Source organism: Ranitomeya imitator, chromosome 1, assembly GCF_032444005.1.
Source record: "Ranitomeya imitator isolate aRanImi1 chromosome 1, aRanImi1.pri, whole genome shotgun sequence".
NCBI classification, from domain to species: domain Eukaryota; kingdom Metazoa; phylum Chordata; class Amphibia; order Anura; family Dendrobatidae; genus Ranitomeya; species Ranitomeya imitator.
This window is the reverse complement of record NC_091282.1, coordinates 52896942-52917070: the sequence shown is the minus strand read 5'-3', so window position 1 is coordinate 52917070 and position 20129 is coordinate 52896942.

The window sequence follows — 20129 nt, the reverse complement described above, 5'->3', positions numbered from 1 at the left end:
CTCTCCTTTGCTCCTTCCTCCTTCATGCTCTCTACAGCTTGTTCCGTTCTTTCTTTCCTTTCCAGGAGCTGCAGCACCTCACGTGGCTGCATGGCCCCTCACTTTCCTCACAGGAGCTGCAGATCTTCTCATCTGCATGGCCCCTTTCCTGTGTCTCTCTCACAGACTGACCTAACTTCCCCTCCAGCCAGAATATATATAGGGGAGCCACCCACAAACTGGATCAGAGCTCCCCCTTCTGGCCTGGAGTAAGAACATGTTGCATGTTTGTGAATACCAGATAAAAGAGATCCTTCATCGCTTCCAAGCATGATATCACTCTCCCCGTGAGGAAAGCAATGCCACTGTAAGGCTGTGTGCACACGATGCAGATTTGGTGCAGAATTTTCTGCATAAAATCTGCACTAAATCTGCATCTCCTGGCAGAATCCGCAGGTGCGTTTTTTGCGCGTTTTTTATGCGTTTTTTTGTGCAGATTTTACCAATGGATTTCTATAATGGAGGGGTGCAGAAACGCTGCAGAACTGCACAAAAGAAGTGACATGCACTTCTTTGAAATCTGCAGCGTTTCTGCGCAGATTTTTCTGCACCATGTGCACAGCTTTTTTTTTTCACATTGATTTACATTGTACTGTAATCACAGTGCAGTTCTGCAGTGTTTCTGCTGCAGAAAAATCTGCTGCAGTTCTGCACTAAATCTGCATCGTGTGCACATACTCTTACAACCAGGAACCTGGGGTGTTACATTTGCAGCTTCCGGGACCTCTGTTACCTGTTTCTGGTCTTCCAAAACCTCTGCTTCGTGTCCACCTGGGGCTTCCAGGATGTTTCCTGTCTGCTGCACCAACTGCCTGTGTCCCATATGCCCACCTGGACCTTGGGCTTTGAGGATCCACCTCACCTACTGAAGCGAACAGCTTTCAATAAACTGAGCCGCATCAGATCAGCAATGCAATGACTGCAGTGTAGTTTATTTACCCAAAATTAAATTTTTTGCTTGAAAATGGAGGCAGGTCTTTGTCTTTCTACAGGAAATGAGGGGCAGCCTGTCTTTCTATAGAAGTGGGGACGGGTCTGTCTTTCTACAGGAAGTGTGGGCATGTTTTTGTATATCTAGAGGATGTGGGGTGGGTCTTTTTCTCTCTATAGGAAGTGTGAGTGAATTTTTTGTCTCTCCACAGGAAGTGGGATTGGGTATTGTCACTTTACAGGAAGTGGGGGTGTAATGTTATCTTTCTATATGAAGTTGAAGTTGATATTTGTATCTCTGCTGGATGCGCGAGTATTTTTTTGTATCGCCAAAGTAAGTGAGTTTGGGTTTTTGTATCTCTACTGGAACAAGGGGTGTGCCTTTGTCTTTGTCTACATACAGGCATAACATAGAGGTGGACTTTTAGTGCTGGCAGAATGCTGATGATGAAGACTCAATTTTCATAGAGAAATAGCCGCACACTGAAGTTTTGAAGGTTATGCAAAAAATATTCTTTCTTTATTAGTGCGTACAGACATCACCAGGTGCTCAATAGCATAAACAGGATTTGGAGGCCAATAAGGTTAACATTCGACCAGGAGTGGTCTTTGTCAAAACCTCACTTTCAGTAGAGGTGAAGGGCATGCAAGAAAGGAAAGACTAAGTCCAGTGTGAGCGTTGTTAGTAGAAGCATTTAAGCGCTATGTCTGTCTCATTGGTGATGCAGACTGCACGCAAAAAAATATATGGCATGTTAAAAACCCTGAGAATTGGGACATTTAGGTAAGTATTTGTCTAGGCCAGTTACACCCTGCATTCAACAGTGTTTTGAAGACTTTTGCCCAAATCCTTGAAAAACAACATTCAGAAATGCTCCTGAAAAAGCCATTTTTTGACATGGGGACTGTGTTTGTGTTTCCTTGCTGTGTCGGTCTTTTCAGAGAAGCACAAGAGTGTAGTCCATAAAATTTAACTGTTGATTCCATCATAGACACGTTCACCCAATTGCAATTCATGTGGAAAAGTGATTGATTCTATCTTTGGTTACATAATGTTTCATTCCAGGTGGTCCAGTAGTTTTAATAATAAAATGGTCTAGTGTTGATCATGCAAAGTTATCAATGAAGGCTTGCAATTCTTCCAAGTCCAATGAGGATTCCTGATTCTCCAGAGTCCAATTTTGGTTCCCAATTATCTCCAGTCCAATGAAGGTTCCTGATTCTGCCGAGTCCAATTAATGTTCCCAATTCTCCCAAGCCCAATTAAGGTTCCCAATTATCCTGAGTCCAATGAATACTCTGGATTCTCCTTAGTCCAATGAAGGTTCATGATTTGCTCTAGTCCAATGAAGGCTCCCTATTCTCCCGAGTTCAATGAAGGGTCCTGATTCTCCCAAGTGCAATTAAGGTTCCAGATTCTCCCAAGTCCATTGAAGGTTCCTGGGTCTACTGAGTCCAATGAAGGGTCCCCATTCTCCTGAGTCTAATATAGGTTACCAATTCTTCTGAGTCCACTGAAGATTACTGATTCTCACAAGTCCAATGAAGGTTCACAATTCACAGTAGTCCAATGAAGGGTCCCGATTCTCCTGAGTCCAATGAAGGTTTCCAATTCTCCCAAGTCCAATGAAGGTTCCCAATTCTAATGACTCCAATGGAGGTCACTGATTCTTCCGAGTCCAATGAAGGCTCATGATTAGGGATGCGTGGACCTGTGGAAGTTTGAGTTCTGGCACCCAACTTGAAGTTTACTCCAAAGTTAGGTTTGGGTACTAGAACTGTACCCAGACTTAAGCCTGAACCCAAACCCCATTGAAAACAATGGGCTCCCGAACTTTGGATCTGCAAAATCTCTCTCTCTCTCTCTCTCTCTCTCCTCATCACTGGACTTCCCTCAGAACTCCGAACATTAAAATGGACTTCCAAGAGAAGTCCGTGTTTGGAGTTTTACACCAGACACCTAGTGTCCAGTACGAACCCGAAACTATTAAGTTCAGGTTTGCTCATCTCTACTCCTGATGCAAAAAGTGAGAGGAGCCGCATTATTGCATTTAAACTTCTCCATAAAATGGAGAGACCTTCCCAATCCTGGAGCCTGACATCAAGAAGAGGTGCCTGATAGCTTTTTGAATGTAAATGGATTCAAAATTAATTTGGAAACAAAGTTCTCCTTTAATTGTTTACTGATTTTCACTGCATGGAATCCAAGTTAATGTAGTTTTTATCATGGTTTTTGGTAAAATGCCCTCCTATTGATCTCCCAACCCAAGAATGATACCATTCATTGAATCCCAAGCAGTGCATAAAACTCTTTTGCTATACCCCAAAATCAATGTAGACCAAAGATTCATAATCCCAAATTAATTCCAAACCCAAAGTGTATTCAAACTCAGGCCTCCCCAAAAATGTAATCAAGAAAATAAATTCAGACCCCCAAAATTCATTTGGATCTCAAACTAGAGTTAGATCTCAGACAAGTGGCGTAATTTAAAGTTCGTGAGCCGCAATGCATTGTCTGAAAACAGGGCCCTCAAGTATCAGAGATGAGCCTACAGGACCTTTTGGGCCTCCTTAAGTTCCAAGACCTGGAGGCGACTGCAACCCCTGCACACTTGTTTCATATCAGATCCCCAAATACCTGCTTCTCATTACTATGGCGGCGCACAGACCTCTTCATCTCCAGGTGCCACGACCCAAAACATCACAATTCTGGGGCCGCAGTAGGGAAATGTCTTAGATCCCGCTCTCAGGAATTAGGGCAGGAAACTTGACTGCATTGCTTCCATGTCCATAAGGTCTCCTGTTTTTTCCAAGAACCTTCCACCATGCAACATTTTGACCAATATTTTTCTATTCTGCAAATTTCTACAAACATAATTTCTAGGGCTAAGTAATTCTCGCAGTTAATCACCATGTCATGCCATTGTATAGGGTAAATCTCACAATGTACCCAGCCCATTGAACGACAAGGTTAAATGCTCATTAGTAGCGTTCCATTATGGAAGGTTTGCCGAACTTTAATTTATTTTTTTTTACTATAGTCTTGAGGATACAATGATTGTAGCTGGAAACATCTGACAGGATACAAAGCCCATAGAAGCTCTGGGTGAAATTATGACAACAAGAGGGGGAAAAAAAGCTATTACTGATACTGTGCTTTCATTATGCAAATTATATTAAGCTAGGCCGCGCAATATAGCCCGTGGCTATGCCATAATCTCCATGCAGTGATTAGAATGTGTCAAACTTAGTCATTTTGATTATGACATGTTAATTACATGCCATACTCACGCAGACATGAATATTACTTGCTTGCAAACGGAGCAGCAATTGAGGGCATTGTTTATCTGTGCAAACATTGCAACTTCATTTAATGGATTGTAAGATAAAAATGATTTGCAGATGTGGACGGAGGAAAGTTTGTAAATGCATCGTCTGCTGACTTTGGAGAAAGAAATTGAAAACAGATTAGTCAACTGTGCAGCCAAATACTGTCTGCCTTGTCAGTGGTGGACGACTCTGGATTCATGCAGGCCCTTTGGTTACAGTGATCTTTGTGTTATACCTCATCCTGGATGTAACATAGGTAGAACTTACATTTGTGTTATAAAGTCTTTGCCCCCTTCCTGATTTCCTATTATTTTGCATGTTTCTCACACGTTTCAGATCACCAAACAAATGTAAATATTAGACAAAGATAACACAAGTAATCACAGAATGCAGTTTTTAAATAAAGGTCTTTATTATTAAGGGAAAAAGAAATGCAAACCTACAGGGCCATGTGTGAAAAAGTGATTGACCCCACCCTGAAAACATGAATTAATTGTGGTTTATCACATCTTTGGAAAGCTGAGTTCAAATTTTCTATCCACATCCAGGCCTGATTACGGCCACACCTGTTCTCAATCAAGAAATCACTTAAATAGGACCTGCCTGACAAAGTAGACAAAAAGATCATCAAAAGCTAGACATCATGCTGCGATCCAGAGGAATTCTGTGACAATTGAGAAACAAAGTAATTGAGATCTATCAGTCTGAAAAAGGTTACAAACTCATTTCTCAAGCTTTGGGACTCCAGCGAACCATAGTAAGAGCCATTATCCACAAATGGCAAATACATCAAACAGTGTAGAACCTTCCCAAGAGTGGAGAGCTGACCAAAATTACCCCAAGAGTGCAGTGACGACTCATCCAAGAGGTCAGAAAAGACCCCACAACAACATCAAAAGAACTGCAGGCCTCACTAGCCCCAGTTAAGGTCAGTGTTCATGACTCCTCCATAAAAAAGAGACTGGGCAAAAAAGGCCTGCATGGCAGAGTTCTAAGACGAAAACCACTGTTGAGCAATAATAACATAAACGGTTTGTCTCAGTTTTGCCAGGAAACATATTGATGATGCCCAAGACTTTTGGGATAATACTCTAGAATGACAAGACAAAAGTTGAACATTTTGGAAGGTGTATGTCCCATTACATCTGGCATAGACGTAATACAGCATTTCAGAATAGGAGCATCATACCAACAGTAAAATGTGGTGGTAGTGTCATAGAATCATAGAATAGTAGAGTTGGGACCTCCTGGGTCAAAGCAGGATTCACTAAATCATCCCAGACAGATGTCTGTCCAGCCTCTGTTTGAAAACTTCCATGGAAGGAGAACTCATCACCTCTCGTGGCAGCCTGTTCCACTCATTGATGACCCAAACTGTCAAAAAGTTTTTTCTAATATATAATCTGTGTCTCCTCCCATTCAGTTTCATCCCATTGCTTCTAGTCTTTCCTTGTGCAAATGAGAATAAAGATGATCCTTCTACAATGTGACAGCCGTTGAGATGTTTGTAGACAGCTATTAAGTCTCCTTTCAGTCTTCTTTTTTGCAAGCTAAACATTCCCAGATCCTGTAACCGTTCCTCATAGGCCATGGTTTGCAGACCGGTCACCATTCTGATCGCTCTTCTCTGAACTTGCTCCAGCTTGTTGATGTCTTTTTTAAAATGTGGTGCCCAAAACTGGATAACTGGATTGTCTTTGGCTGTTTTGCTGCTTCAGGGTGACCTGAAAGACTTGCTGTGGTAAATGAAACCATGAATTCTTCTGTCTACCAAAAAAATCCTGTAGGAGAATGTCCATCCATTTGTTCGTGACCTCAGGCTGAAGCGCACTTGGGTTATGCAGCAGGACAATGATCCATAACACCCAGCAAGTCCACCTATGAATGGCTTAAGAAAAACAAAAACAAGACATTGCAGTGGCCTAGTCAAAGTCCTGACCTTAATCCGATTAAGATGCTGTGGCATGACCTTAAAAATGTGGATCATGCTCTGAAACCCTCCAATGTGGCTGAAAATACAACAATTCTGCAAAGATAAGCGGGCCAAAATTCCTCCAGAGCATTGTAAAAAGACTCATTGTCAGCTATTGCTTGATTGCAGTTGTTGCTGCTAAGGGTGGCCCAACCAGTTAAGGTACCGTCACACTTAGCGACGCTGCAGCGATACCGACAACGATCCGGATCGCTGCAGCGTCGCTGTTTGGTCGCTGGAGAGCTGTCACACAGACCGCTCTCCAGCGACCAACGATGCAGGTAACCAGGGTAAACATCGGGTAACTAAGCGCAGGGCCGCGCTTAGTAACCCGATGTTTACCCTGGTTACCATCCTAAAAGTAAAAAAAACAAACACTACATACTTACCTACAGCCGTCTGTCCTCCAGCTCTGTGCTCTGCTCTCCTCCTGTACTGTCTGTGAGCACAGCGGCCGGAAAGCAGAGCGGTGACGTCACCGCTCTGCTTTCCGGCTGACCGACGCTCACAGACAGTACAGGAGGAGTGCAGAGCACAGCGCTGGAGGACAGACGGCTGTAGGTAAGTATGTAGTGTTTGTTTTTTTTACTTTTAGGATGGTAACCAGGGTAAACATCGGGTTACTAAGCGCGGCCCTGCGCTTAGTTACCCGATGTTTACCCTGGTTACCAGTGAAGACATCGCTGAATCGGTGTCACACACGCCGATTCAGCGATGTCTGCGGGGAGTCCAGCGACCAAATAAAGTTCTGGACTTTCTTCCCCGACCAGCGACAGCACAGCAGGGGCCTGATCGCTGCTGCCTGTCACACTGGACGATATCGCTAGCCAGGACGCTGCAACGTCACGGATCGCTAGCGATATCGTCTAGTGTGACGGTACCTTTAGGCTTAGGGGGCAATCACTTATTTACACAGGGCCCCGTAGATTTAAAACTCTTTTTTTTCCTTAATAATAAAGACCTTAATTTAAAAACTGCATTTTGTGATTACTTGTGTTAACTTTATCTAATATTTAACGTACATTTACAAGTGACAAACATGCAAAAGAATGGGAAATCAGGAAGGGGGAAAACACTTTTTCACACAACTGTACTGTATGCAAAACTCCATATCCTCATAGGTCTGCCAAAACCCAGTTTGCATGTGGCTGGGACATCAGGGACATCACTCACAGGTTCAGATCTCACTATTGGTAAGATAAATACATTTATAGGTTTATACTTCCTAGTTCCCCCTAGAATAGGCAAAATTGGAAACTCAATAATGCAAAGAATGAGGAAAAAATGCCTCTAGCTCTACTTTCTGTTTCCTGTTTGTAGTTTATGATTTGCTGCCGGGGTTTACAGCCACCACTGGGATCCACCAGAGCTGACGGCACATGCGTGCTTCTACCTCTTCATTTTAAGTGTACTCTGGCCTGTGAATGTCCAATAGGTCTCTGCTTCCTTATTCATGTCTATAGGATGGTTCCAGGACATGTGCAGTAATGCCAGCCCCCAACCACCTCTATGCTACTTTATTCAGGTCTACAGGATGGGTTCTGGGCATGTGCAGAAATGCCAGCCCCCGTTCACCTCTCTGCTTCCATATTCAGGTCTACAGGATGGGTCCTGGACATGTTCAGTAGATTCAGCCCCCAACCACCTCTCTGCTTCCTTATTTAGGTCTACAGGATGGGTCCTGGGTAGAGTTGAGCGACTTTTACTTTTTTTTAGGATCGAATCGGGTCGGGTCGGGTGAAATCGTCCGATTATTTCAAAAAGTCGGGGGCTGACCGAAACACGAAACCCAATGCATGTCAATGGGGAATCAAAGTTGGCAGTGAGTGGAGGACAGGAAAACACCTACAGTGTCCATTTTAATGCCAAAAACATAAATTCTTATTTCTTAAGCTTGTCAATCTTAATTTACTTTATAATAATAGTTAGGCATTGAAAACAGGGGGTCATTTGGCAAAAGTTGTGGGGGGTAGGGCTGGCTCAAGATTTTCGTGGGCCCAGGAAACGCGGAATTCGTCATGGCGGTGGAGCAGGGAGAGGTAAGTATTTCAACTTTGCAAGTGCTGTGATCCTGAGTAAGATCACAGCCAAGATCCTGGCACTTGGCACTGGCACAGTGCCCCTCATAGTACGGCGGTGTGTTTGACGGCGGGTGGCGCCTCCTACTGCCAGAGACACTTTTGCGTACTATGAGGGGCCCTGTGTCAGTGGCGTCGCCAATAAGTATGCCCCCCCACCTCATGAAGGAACCTGCACTTTCATCTGCACCTTCCTCTTTGTCCCCGTGTAAGGTGGTATAGTATGCGGGAAGAGGAACCTGACTTTCAGCAGGGTCAGATTCTGGCTGTGTAGCGTGCAAGGGCAAAGTAGTGGTCTGGGTCAATGTACCAGCAGACTCATCTAGCAGTGGCTGGGCAATGGGCAAGATGAGGAGGAAATACAGATATAGGCCCAAATAATAAAGTAGGCTAAATGCAGTTCAAAATTGGTAACAGGACTAAACAGGCGGCATAGCTTTGTTCAGTGGAGGACAACTGTATTGAGTGGCGCAGACACAGTTAGTAGGCCCAAAATAAAAAAGTAGGCTAAATGCAGTTCAAAATTGGTAACAGGACTAAACAGGCGGCCTAGCTTTGTTCAGTGGAGGACAACTGTAATGAGTGGCACAGTCACAGTTAGTAGGTCCAAAATAAAAAAGTAGGCTAAATGCAGTTCAAAATTGGTAACAGGACTAAACAGGCGGCATAGCTTTGTTCAGTGGAGGACAACTGTAATGAGTGGCGCAGACACAGTTTGTAGGCCCACAATAAAAAAGGCTAAATGCAGTTCAAATTGGTAACAGGACTAAACAGGCGGTATTGCTTTGTTCAATGGAGGACAACTGTAATGAGTGGCGCAGACACAGTTTGTAGGCCCACAAAAAAAAGTAGGCTAAATGCAGTTCAAAATTGGTAACAGGACTAAACAGGCGGCATTGCTGTGTTCAGTGGAAGACAACTGTAATGAGTGGTGCAGACACAGTTTGTAGGCCCACAATAAAAAAGTAGGCTAAATGCAGTTCAAAATTGGTAACAGGACTAAACAGGCGGCCTAGCTTTGTTTAGTGGAGGACAACTGTAATGAGTGGCACAGACACAGTTTGTAGGCCCAAAATAAAAAAAGTAGGCTAAATGCAGTTCAAAATTGGTAACAGGACTAAACAGGCGGCATAGCTTTGTTCAGTGGAGGACAACTGTAATGAGTGGCATAGACACAGATAGTAGGCCCAAATACAAAAGTAGGCTAAATGCAGTTCAAAATTGGTAACAGGACTAAACAGGCGACCTACCTTTGTTCAGTGGAGGACAATTGTAATGAGTGGCACAGACACGGTTAGTAGGCCCAAATACAAAAGTAGGCTAAAAGCAGTTCAAAATTGGTAACAGAAATAAAAAAGCGGCATAGCTAGGTACTGGGGTGGGCTCCTCTGCTGAGTAGCAGACAGTGGTAGTAGGCGCAAAGTATTAACTGGTCTAAATGGAGGCCAGGGCCCCTGTATATTTTAACTATCATCTATCATTTCAACAAATTTGTATTGGCAGTGCCATTGAAGGATTTAACAGCACATACTACACAGTGGTGGAGCAGGGAGAGGTAAGTATTGCAAGTGGTAGAGCACTCTTTGAGCTGGGGGGAACACTCTCTCGTGGGCGGTGGTACTGGCACAGGGCCCCTCATATTACGACGGTGTGTCTGACATTGGTTGTGCACCACCACCGTCAGAGACACTTCATTGTACTATGAGGGACCCTGTGCCAGTGCCGTCACCCAAGAGTGGGCACACCCACCTGTCCAGGCAAACGGCACTCGCACGGGTGCTTGCGCCAGGTGGTGACCACGGGCCTGTGGGGGGAGTCAGCCGATTTAGGGAGGTATAAAAATGGCCTATGGTGGACATTCAGCAGCTGCAAATGGCGGAATTGGAGAAGCCAGTAAGAGGAGGCCAAAAGCAAGACATTTTTCAGGCAAGCTACGTGTCAGCAGGAGAAGGTGGGGTAAAATAATTTGAAATCCATGATTGGTTCATTTTAATGAAGGTTAGATCATCAACATTCTTGGTAGCCAGACGTGTCCTTTTTTCGGTCAGTATTGAACCAGCAGCACTGAAGACTCTTTCTGATAGCACACTAGAAGCAGGGCAAGCGAGCTCCTGTAATGCATATTCTGCCAATTCAGGCCAGGTGTCTATTTTAGATGCCCAGTAATCAAATGGGAATGACCTGTGAGGGAAAACATCGATAAGGGAGGTAAAGTAGTTCGTAACCATACTGGACAAATACTGTCTCCTGTCACTTTCAATCGATGCAGCACTACCTGTCGTGTCAGCGGTCATTGCGAAATCACTTCACAACCTGGTCATAAAACCCCTCTGTCCAACACCACTTTGGATTTGTGCACCTCTAACACCTCTGCCATGTTGCCCCCTACGGCTCGTGTGAGAACCATCACCGCCGCTGTGTGCTGGGAATGCCTGAACCAAACGGTCTACAAGAGTTGCTTGTTTGGTAGACAATATTTGCTCAAGGTTCTCATGTGGCATGATATTTTGTAATTTTCCTTTATATCGTGGATCCAGGAGGCAGGCCAACCAGTAATCGTCATCGGTCATCATTTTGATAATGTGGGGGTCCCTTTTTAGGATACGCAAGGCATACTCAGTCATGTGGGCCAATGTTCCAGATGTCAATTCACTGCTTGTGCTGGATTGAGGAGCACTTTCTTGCAAATCAACATCACTTGTGTCCCGCAAAAACTCTGTACCTGACCTTGCAACGCCACCAGTTTCTATTGCCCCTGTGAAGCATCCTCCTCCCATAAATATTCATCCCCCATCATCCTCCTCCTCCTCCTCTTCGTCCACCACCTCGTCCAGGAGAGTTCCCTGAGCAGACAATGGCTGACTGTCATCAAGGCTTCCCTCCTCCTCGGCTGCAGACGTTTGCTCCTTAATGTGCATCAAACTTTGCATCAGCAGACGCATTAGTGGGATGCTCATGCTTATGATGGCATCGTCCGCACTTACCAGCCATGTGCATTCCTCAAAACACTGAAGGACTTGACAGAGGTCTTGGAGCTTCGACCACTGCACACCAGACAACTCCATGTCTGCCATCCAACTGCCTGCCCGTGTATGTGTATCCTCCCACAAATTAATTACAGCACGCCTCTGTTCGCACAGCCTCTGAAGCATATGCAGTGTCGAGTTCCACCTTGTTGCAACGTCTATTATTAGGCGGTGCTGGGGAAGATTCAGCGATTGCTGATGGTTCAGCATACGGCTGGAGTGTACGGGCGACCGGCGGATGTGCTAGCAAAGTCTTCGCACCTTCAGGAGCAGGGCTGGTAACTCCGGATAATATTTGAGGAAGCACTGCACCACCAGGTTCCAGGTGTGAGCCAGGCAAGGTATGTGTTTAAGTTCTGAAAGGGCTATGGCAGCCATAAAATTCCTTCCGTTATCACTGACTACCTTGCCTGCCTCAAGATGTACACTGCCCAGCCATGACTGAGTTTGTTGTTGCAAGTACTTGGCCAGTACTTCCGCGATGTGTCTGTTGTCGCCCAAAAACACTTCATTTCTAACACAGCCTGCTGACGCTTACCACTAGCTATTCGATAATGGGACACCTCGTGTGCAACAATGGCAGCTGCGGATGGAGTGGTCGTGCGACTGCGCTCTGTGGATGAGCTTTCGCTTCTGGAGGAGGAGGAGGAGGGGTGGCGAACGCCTACAGCCAACTGTTTCCTAGACCGTGGGCTAGGCAGAACTGTCCCATTATGGCTGTCCCCTGTGGACCCTGCATCCACCACCGTAACCCAGTGTGCCGTGATGGACACGTAATGTCCCTGGCCATGCCTACTGGTCCATGCATCTGTTGTGAGGTGCACCTTTCAACTGACTGATTGCCTCAGTGCATGGACAATGCGGTCTTTGACATGCTGGTGGAGGACTGGGATGGCTTTTCTCGCAAAGAAGTGTCGACTAGGTAGGTCATAGCGTGGTACTGCGTAGGCCATCAGGGCTTTGAAAGCTTTGCTTTCAACCAACCGGTAGGGCATCATCTCTAACGAGATTAGTCTAGCAATGTGGGCATTCAAATTTTGAAGATTCTTCCCTCTGCTAAAGGTCTTTGAGCATTTCTTACAGATAACTTTTGACTGATCATTCGGATCTTTGGTTAAAAAATTGCCACACTACACTCTTCCTTCTATGGAATACCTTTTCAGGCATTGCACGCTGTGCTACCTTCACCGGATGGCCACGCTGTCCTAAAACTGTTTTTGTTTTTGACAAAGGTTTTTGGCCTGATACGGGCCAGCCAGATGACAGCTGTTGCGATGTAAATGGCTGCTGCGGATCATCCTCCTCCGCTTCTGAGCTATTGGCAGCGGCACCCTCTTCCCCCAATGGCTGCCAATCTGGGTCAACAACTGGGTCATCTATCACCTCCTCTTCAATGTCATGTGCACCTTCCTTTGTGTCACCGTGTAAGGTGCTATAGCGTTCGGGACATGGCACCATAGTCTCATCAGGGTCAGATTCTGGCTCAGTACACTGCGAGGGCAATGTAGTGATCTGAGTCAATGGAACAGCATTATAATCTAGCTGTTGCTGTGCATCAGTGCACTCCATGTCCGATTCATCTTGTAATGGGCAGTTAACAATTTCCCGTTCTAACCCAGGCACGGTATGTGTAAAGAGCTCCATGGAGTAACCTGTAGTGTCGCCCAGGGGTGGATTAAGGGTAGCCAGGGCCCCGGGCTGTTCACACACTGTGGGCCCCCCCGGTCACGTGACGGGGGTCACGTGACGGGGGTCACGATATACCCGAACCAGATTATTCCAGAAAAAGGGCCGGGCCCTACTCTACTGTAACCTAGGAAATATTTTTTAAAATCTGCAATACAATTTAGGTATATCTTGACCAATAATATCACATACAAGGAACAAATACCACTGCACCATGACCAGACCACAAATTACAACCACAGTGATCGAATAATAGCACATACAAGGGACAAATACCACCGCACCATTTCCAGACCACATATTACCATACCTCCCAACTTTTGAAGTTGGGAAAGAGGGACAAAGTTGCGCGCCGCAGCAAATTTTAGGACACACCTCTGACCACACCCATTCACTAGTCACACCCATATCCATGTCTCAACCACACCCATTTAGCACTGCTGATCACACTGTTCATAAAGAATAATTATAAAAAAAAAATATGGCCACACAGTGCTCCATACTGTATAATGGCCACACAGTGCTCCATACTGTATAACGACCCCACATGACCACATGATGCTCAATACTGTATAATGGCCACACATGATGTTCAATACTGTATAATGACCCCACATGATGCTCAATACTGTATAATGGCCACACATGATGCTCCATACTGTATAATGGCCACACATGATGTTCAATACTGTATAATGACCCCACATGATGCTCAATACTGTATAATGGCCACACATGATGCTCCATACTGTATAATGACCCCACATGATGCTCAATACTGTATAATGGCCCCACATGATGCTCAATACTGTATAATGACCCCACATGATGCTCAATACTGTATAATGGCCACACATGATGCTCCATACTGTATAATGGCCACACATGATGATCCATACTGTATAATGGCCCCACATGATGCTCAATACTGTATAATGACCCCACGTGATGCTCAATACTGTATAAGTGCCCCACATGATGCTCAATACTGTATAATGACCCCACATGATGCTCAATACTGTATAATGACCCCACATGATGCTCAATACTGTATAATGACCCCACATGATGCTCAATACTGTATAATGGCCACACATGATGCTCCATACTGTATAGTAACTGCACATGATGCTCCATACTGTATAATGACCGCACATGATGCTCAATACTGTATAATGGCCACACATGATGCTCCATACTGTATAATGGCCACACATGATGCTCCACACTTTATAATGACCGCACATGAGGCTCCATACTGTATAATGGCCACACATGATGCTCCATACTGTATAATAGCCGCACATGATGCTCCATACTGTATAATGACCGCACATGATGCTCCATACTGTATAATGGCCACACATGATGCTCCATACTGTATAATGACCGCACATGATGTTCCATACTGTATAATAGCCGCACATGATGCTCCATACTGTATAATGACCGCACATGAGGCTCCATACTTTATAATGACCGCACATGAGGCTCCATACTGTATAATGACCGCACATGATGTTCCATACTGTATAATAGCCGCATATGATGCTCCATACTGTATAATGACCGCACATGATGCTCCATACTGTATAATGACCACACATGATGCTCCGTAGTGTATAATGACCGCACATGATGCTCCATACTGTATAATGACCGCACATGATGCTCCATACTGTATAATGACCACACATGATGCTCCATACTGTATAATGACCACACATGATGCTCCGTAGTGTATAATGACCGCAGATGATGCTCCATACTGTATAATGACCGCACATGATGCTCCATACTGTATAATGGCCACACATGATTCTCCATACTGTATAATGACCGCACATGATGCTCAATAATACTGTATAATGACCGCACATGATGCTCCATACTGTATAATGGCCACACATGATGCTCCTTACTGTATATTGGCCGCACATGATAATGGCCACACATAGCTACTCCTACACACGCGGCTGCGCTCCGTAAACTTTGCATACACGGCTCCGCTCCGTACACACGGCTCCACTCCATACATCTCATACACACACGGCTCCGCTCCGTACACATTCAGCTCCGCTCCATACATGGCTCTGCTCCATACACCTCATACACACACGGCTCTGCTCCATACACCTCATACACGGCTCCGCTCCATACACCTCATACACACACGGCTCCGCTCCATACATCTCGTACACACGGCACTACTCCGTACACCTCATACACACACCGCTCCGCTCCACACATTGCACACACTGCTCCGCATACCTTGCACACACACAGCTCCGCTGCGTACACCTCATACACATACGGCTCCTCTCCATACATCTAGTACACACACGGCACTACTCCGTACACCTCGTACACACGCGGCAGTGCTCCGTACACCTCGTACACATGGCTCCGCTCCGTACACCTCGTACACACGGCTCCGCTCCGTACACCTCGTACACACGCGGCTGTGCTCCGTACACCTCGTACACATGGCTCCGTACACCTCTTACACACGACTCCGCTCCATACACCTTGTACACATGCGGCTGTGCTCCGTACACCTTGTACACATGGCTCCGTACACCTCTTACACACGACTCCGCTTCGTACACCTTGTACACATGCGGCTGTGCTCCGTACACCTTGTACACATGGCTCCGTACACCTCTTACACACGACTCCGCTCCGTACACCTCGTACACACGCGGCTGCGCTCCGTACACCTCGTACACACGCGGCTGTGCTCCGTACACCTCGTACACACGACTCCACTCCGTACACCTTTCACATGCTGCTCCGCTCCGTACACACGCGGCTGTGCTCCGTACACCTCGTACACACGACTCCATTCCGTACACCTCGTACACATGGCTCCGTACACCTCTTACACACGACTCCGCTCCGTACACCTTGTACACATGCGGCTGTGCTCCGTACACCTCTTACACACGACTCCGCTCCGTACACCTCGTACACACGCGGCTGTGCTCCGTACACCTCGTACGCACGCGGCTGCGCTCCGTACACCTCGTACACACGCGGCTGTGCTCCGTACACCTCGTACACACGCGGCTGTGCTCCGTACACCTCGTACACACGCGGCTGTGCTCCGTACACCTCGTACACACGCGGCTGTGCTCCGTACACCTCGTACACACGCTGCTCTGCTCCGTACACCTCGTACACACGCGGCTGTGCTCCGTACACCTCGTACACACGCGGCTGTGCTCTGTACACCTTGTACATACGACTCCGCTCCGTACACCTCATACACACGCTGCTCTGCTCCGTACACCTCGTACACACGCGGCTCCGTACACATCGTACACACACGACTCCGCTCCATAGACCTTTCACACGCTGCTCTGATCCATACACCTCGTACACACACGGCTCTGCTACATCCACCCTGTAAACACCTCCTGACCTCACACATACGCTGCCTTACCCTCCTCCGGCGCCATGGCAACCAGCAAAGTCCTGTACACGGAGGTCCTCCTCCCGATCATGTGACCCCTGACTCCTCCCATCCTGTGACCTCATCACAGGTCCTGTGCACAGAGCAGCCATTATGTGGTGTGCTGCTGTGCAGGCCTGGTGCAGGGACTCGGAGCTCTCAGCTGACCGGCTGATACACGCACCTCCCAACCAATGCGGGCCCCCTCTCTCTGCCCACCGGGTCCGGGGGCACACAAATGCCAGCGGGCATTCAGATAATTAGTGGAGGGTCAATCTGTGCGGTAGCCCAGGGCCCCCCAGACCACTGGGCCCTGGGCTACCGCCCATATTGACCCTCTGATAATCCACCCCTGGTGTCGCCTGACGCATCCTTCACTTTTGGTTTGGGTGAAGGACACAAGGAAACGTCTTGTTTCTGACCGGGAGCATCCACTGACGACTCGCTGCTTTTATATTTGGAACTTTCTGAAGAGGAGGCAAAAGAGCTAGAGGCTGAGTCAGCAAGGAAAGCCAAAACTTTTTCCTGCTGCCCTGGTTTTAAAAGCCATTTTCCTACTCCCAGATAAGGGAGCCTTCGAGGCCTTGTGTAGCCAGATGATGACGCTGGCTCTACACCTCCAGCCTTAGATGCTATTATGCTTTTGCCACTACCACCAGATGCACCACCACCACCATCAGTACCAGCTCGCAACCACCGCCCATGGCCTCTTCCACCTGACATTTTTTGGAAAATCTAACCAAAATAACAATCGTTATATGGTACTGTAAAACAAGGTAGAACGTGTATATAAACGTGTTGAGATTTTAAATCTCCCTTTTTTTGGGGGGAGACTGAACAAAAAATCAGGCCCTGTGCAAAAAACAACACAATGTAAGTGGCAGAAAGTGGCTGGCTGATATACAACAAACTAACAGGACAGAAGTATATCCACTTTGTGAGAATTTGAATCTCCCCTTTCTTTTGGGAGACTGAACCACAACTTAGGCCCAGTGTATATAACAACGCAATCTAAGTGGCAGAAAGTGGCTGGCTGACATACGACAAACTAACAGGACTGCAGTATATCCACTTTGTGATAATTTGAATCTCACTTATTTTTTTGGGAGACTAAACCAAACCTCAGGCCCTGTGCATAAAACAACATAATGTAAGTGGCAGAAAGTGACTGGAAGATATATGAAAAAATACAAGGACTGTAGTACAATTTCAATCTCCCTACAATGATCACAGGACAAGTATGGCAGCAATAAAAAGGACTGCTGCACACAAAAGTGTGGACAAATAAACAAGATAACTGTGCAGAAAGGAGCAACAGGATTTTTGCTTTTAAAAAAACAGTTAGTTTGCACAGTGGCGTACAAACAGCAATGCAGCTATCAGGGAGCCTTATAAGGCAGCCTTATAAGCTACAGAGCTGATTCACAAAAATCTAGCATCCACTGTCCCTGCAAAAAAAATGGTGGTGTTGGACAGTGGAAATCGCTACAGCACAAGCAGTTTCGGGGCTTAATCTTCCCTCCCTAACTATATCCCTTCTTCTGATGAAGCTGCGGCCCCTGTGACACCGCAGAAAGCAAGCCAATCACTGTCTTGCCCTTCTCTAAGATGGTGACCTATGTCATCACGCTGCCCACACTCTGCATCCTCCTTCAATGGCTGAAAAATGGCGCTGAAAGCGTCATACAAAACGCGACTTTGGCGCGAGTGCAGCGCCCCAGAGATCTGGTCGTTGCAGTATGACACTCTGCCACTAAGGGGAGTGATGGTACGTCTGATGGCACTGAAGGAATTCTACTGACCAGGTATCACCAGCACACATTACACTTCATACTCCGGCCACTAGGGGGAGCAAAAGGCTTTATTTATTGGGCCCTTCCTCACACTGGTAAAACTAGGGGTTGGATAGAAAGTTAGTCAGAAGCTGACTGGGTTGGATTCAGGCAACATCCCATGGCAGGGGGTGTTGCAGGGAGAAGACACAGGGGGGTCCCTGTCAGGCGTGGGAACCTGGCAGGTGCCTAGCGAACAGAGCAGAACGTTACGGAGCCGCGCCTGCACCTCCTTGCGGCGGTATCCTAAGAAAGAGACAAGAAAGGAAGGATATTGTGGAACAGTGTAAATGAGATCTAGCAAAAAGGAGTACCAGTAGGAGTCGTGCCGTGAGACCGAGGCAACATCCTACTGAGGCGCGTAGCCGGTGGCCGGAACACCGCGGAAGTAACTGACTCTAGGCCTTACTTCAAACTCCGCAGGACAGTTAATTATAGGTTGGCTGTCTACCTTAAATTTCCTAAGAAGACATAGGGGGCAACATTGGGAGAGGGGCGTCTCTAGGGTCCCGGAAGACCTCCAAGCCTTCCCGTCATACGGGTGCGTCCTAGCCAAAACATACTGGGGGACGAGAAACTAGCAACATCTGGAACTAACGAGAGAGAGAGAGCTGTAAAGAACGAACGAAACGAGAACAGCAGTTGTGAGGACTATTCCGAATGCTCAGCAGGGTAGCACTACAACACACAGGCGCTAGTGGTAGGCAACGATTTCCACCTGCAAAGGGAATTCTGGATGTGCCCATCGGACCGGCCGGTCTCTGATAGCCCTGTTAAACGTGCTCTGGATTGAGGATCCTGAAGTCTACAGTAAAGAGGTAAAGAGACTGCAACCTTGTGTTCTCGTTATTGCCTGCACCTAACACCATCAACATCCACCTTACTGGGAAGCCCTGGGGACATACTTCACCTGTGGGAAGGTATACCATCCAGCTGCCATTCCATCACCCCAGCGGACCCCGCAGCAGCGTCGGTCACCCTGACCGAACACCACAGGTGGCGTCACGAACCCCTGACAGACTGCACCACCTTTATTGGACGCCCCTTAGCAGGGTCGCGGACCGGGTCTAGCCACCGTGACAGCCTCGGAACCGAACCAGAACGCGTGGCCCTGTGTCTGGGGGCAATCCACGAAGATCGCCGACTTCATGGCCAATCCCACACTAGGATCAGGTCGGGTTTCATGAAAACCTTCATGAAAAGACCTTCATGAAACCTTTTCATGAAAAGACTTTGCCGAAAGTCGGCGATTTTTTAATTTGTCCGATCCGTTTCGCTCAACCCTAGTCCTGGGCATGTGCAGTAATGCCAGCCCCAACCACCTCTCTGCTTCCTTATTCAGGTCTACAGGATGGGTCCTGGGCATGTGCAGTAATGCAAGCCCCCGATCACCTCTTTGCTTCTTTATTCAGGTCTACAGGATGGGTCCTGGACATGTTCAGTAATGCCAGCCCCCGATCACCTCTCTGCTTCCATATTCAGGTCTACAGGATGGGTCCTGGACATGTGCAGCAATGCCAGCCCCCGATCACCTCTCTGCTTCTTTATTCAGGTCTACAGGATGGGTCCTGGGCATGTGCAGTAATGCCAGCCCCCGATCACCTCTCTGCTTCTTTATTCAGGTCTACAGGATGGGTCCTGGACATGTTCAGTAATGCCAGCCCCCGACCACTTCTCTGCTTTCATATTTAGGTCTACAGGATGGGTCCTGGGCATGTGCAGTAATGCCAGCCCCGATCACCTCACTGCTTCCTTATTCATGTCTATAGGATGGGTCCTGGG